We start from the raw sequence: 3478 nt of genomic DNA on the forward strand, positions 1-3478 counted from the left end.
ATTTAATCTTCATAACATCGAAGCAAGTTTCAAAATTCCAGCTTCTGATGTGACTTTAAACATGTCAAGTGGGAAATTTAATTTAAAATAGTTCCTTCAGGTGTTGTACACTGAGCATGGAGCCTGCTTAAGATTCTCTCTCCTTCACTCTCTCTGTGTTCCTTTCCCCAGCTCATGCTCTCTCTCTCTGAAAATATAAAACAAACAAACAAACAAACAAGAAAGGATAAGAACCATATGATCATTTCAAAACATGCAGAAAAAGCATTTGACAAAGTACAACATCCACTCATGACAAAAACCCTAAACAAAGTAGGGACAGAGGGAACATATCTCAACATAATAAAAGTCATATATGAAAGATCCACAGTTATTACCCTCAATGGGGAAAACCTGAGAGCTTTTCCTCTACGGTTGGGAACAAGACAGGGATGTCCACTCTCACCACTGTTATTTAACATAGTACTGGAAGTCCTAGCCTCAGAAATCACTATTCACTATGACATGATACTCTTTGTAGAAAACCCAAAGACTCCACCAAAAATTGCTACAATTGATACACAAATTCAGCAGTCACAGGATACAAAATCAACATACAGAAATCTGTTACATTTCCATACCATAATAAAGCAGCCGAAAGAGAAATCAAGGAATTGATCTCATTTTCAATTGCACCAAAAACCATAAGATACCTAACAATAAACCTCACCAAAGAGGTAAAAGATCTGAATTCTGAAAACTATAGAACACTTACGAAAGAAATCAAAGATGACACAAATAAACAGAAAGGTATTCAATGCTCAGGGATCAGAAGAACAAACATTGTTAGAATGTCTGTGCTACCCAAAGCAATCTACACATTTAATGCAATCCTTATCAAAATGCTAACACCATTTTTCACAAAGTTAAAAAAAATCCTAAAAATTTGTATGGAAACCACAAAAGACCCCAAATAGTCAAAGCAATGTTGACAAAGAAAAGCAAGGCTGGAGGCATCATAATTCCAGACTTCAAGCTATATTACAAAGTTGTAGTCATTAAATAGTAGACTGGCACAAAAACAGACATGTAGATCAATGGAACAAAATAGAAAGCCCAGAAGTGGACCCACAGCTATATGGCCAACTAATCTTTGACAAAACGGGAAAAATATCCAATGGCAAAAAGACAGTCCGTCCAGCAAGTGGTGTTGGGAAAACTGGACAGCAATATGCCAAACAATGAAACTGGACCACTTTCTTATACCATACACAAAAAAATAAATTCAAAATGGATGAAAGACCTAAATGTGAGACCAGAAACCATCAAAATCCTAGAGGAGAACACAGGCAGCAACCTCTTTGACCTCAGCTGCAGCAAAATCTTACTAGACATGCTGCTGAATGCAAGGAAAACAAAAGCAAACGTGAACTATTGGAATTTCATCAAGATAAAAACTTCTGCACAGTGAAGGAAACAATCAACAAAACTAAAAGGCAACCTTTGGAATGGGAGAAGATATTTGCAAATGGCATATCTGATAAAGAGTTAGTATCCAAAATCTATAAAGAACTTGTCAGACTCAATACCCAAAAAACAAATAACCCAGTAAAGAAATGGGCAGAAGACATGAATAGAACACTTTTCCAAAGAAGACATCCAGATGGCTAACAGAAACATGAAAAGATGCTCAACATCACTCATCATCAGGGAAATACAAATCAAAACACACTGAGATACCACCTCACACCTGTCAGAATGGCTAAAATTAAGAACACAGGAAACAACAGGTGTTGGTGAGGATGTGGAGAAAGGGAAACCCCTCTTTCATTGCTGTTTGTAAATGCAAACTGATGCAGTCACTCTAGAGAACGGTATGGAGGTTCCTCAAAAAAAAAAAAAAAAAAAAAAAAAACAAAATAGAATTAACCTACAATCCAGCAATTGTACTAAGTATTTACTCAAAGGATACAAAAAATACAGATTCGAAGGTGTACATGCACCCCAATGTTTATAGCAGCATTATCAACAATAGCCAAACTATGGTGTGAGCCCAAATGTCAATCAATTGATTAACAGAAAAAGAAAATGTGGCATATATATACAATGGAACCTTACGAAGCCATCAAAAAGAATGAAATCTTGCCATTTGCAATGGTGTGGATGGAGGTAGAAAGTATTATGCTAAGTGAAATAAGTCAATCAGAGAATGACAAATACCATATGATTTCACTCATATGTGTAATTTAAAAAACAAAACAAGGGGCGCCTGGGTGGCGCAGTCGGTTAAGCGTCCGACTTCAGCCAGGTCGCGATCTCGCGGTCCGGGAGTTCGAGCCCCGCGTCCGGCTCTGGGCTGATGGCTCAGAGCCTGGAGCCTGTTTCCGATTCTGTGTCTCCCTCTCTCTCTGCCCCTCCCCCGTTCATGCTCTGTCTCTCTCTGTCCCAAAAATAAATAAACATTGAAAAAAAAATTAAAAAAAAAAAAAAACAAAAAACAAAACAGATGAACATATGGGAAGGGAGAGGAAGAGAAGAGATGGAAACAAACTACAAGAGACTCTTAATGATAGAGAACAAACTGAGGGGTGATGGAGGGGAGGGAGGAGGATGGGCTAAATGGGTGATGGATATTAAGGAGGGCTCTTGTGATGAGCACTGGGTGTTTTATGTAAGTGATGAATCACTGAATTCTATTTCTGAAATCAGTATCACACTATATGTTAACTAAAATTTAATTAAAAAAAAAGTCCTACCTAAAAAATAGCATGGAACAATAGGAAACTAACTAACCCTAGGTGAAAGATCTGAGATGCAGGAAGGAATGGTGAACTGATACCAGTGATCATCATGAAACAGGGCTGTTGCTACATAATAGGAATAATGGAGTAAATGTGTGGCACTCAGCTGAACCTCTAGGACATCTCTTGGCACTGCAGTTATAGGAACTACGTCTTGATAAGGACATAGAAACGAAGTTCTCATCTGCCTCAGGGATGAAGTTCTTCTTCACTCAGCAGAAATGTGAGCTGATGGTGACAGGAACCTTAATGAGAGTTAGAGAAGGGAGATGATGAATATAATTTATGGTCTAGGGACTAACCACCACAGTAAGAACTGTAATTCTTACTAGCCTTATCCTCGTAGATTATGAAAGACACAGAGATAAACTGCCCATATTCCACTTCAACAAGACCTACTTACTGCCCAGATGCAGGGAGTGTAGTCAGTACACACATTCCAGCTATTAGATCCTTCAGTGTCTGCCTCAAATGCAGGGGGCCAACTTGCCCAAGGTCATGTCCTTCTAGGGACAGACAATACCACTGATTGAGTGAGATGGCAGCATAAGACCTGGCTGTTTTGGTCTGATCAGAGACAACTCTGATGGTCAATACTCACAGGCTTCCTGTGGATTGTCTAAACTTTGCATCACAGTCCAACTCCTCCTTATGCCCAATCATGCTTATCCTCTAACTTTCCATAGGTGTTAATCTCC

Source organism: Lynx canadensis, chromosome B4, assembly GCF_007474595.2.
Source record: "Lynx canadensis isolate LIC74 chromosome B4, mLynCan4.pri.v2, whole genome shotgun sequence".
In the NCBI taxonomy this organism is placed as follows: domain Eukaryota; kingdom Metazoa; phylum Chordata; class Mammalia; order Carnivora; family Felidae; genus Lynx; species Lynx canadensis.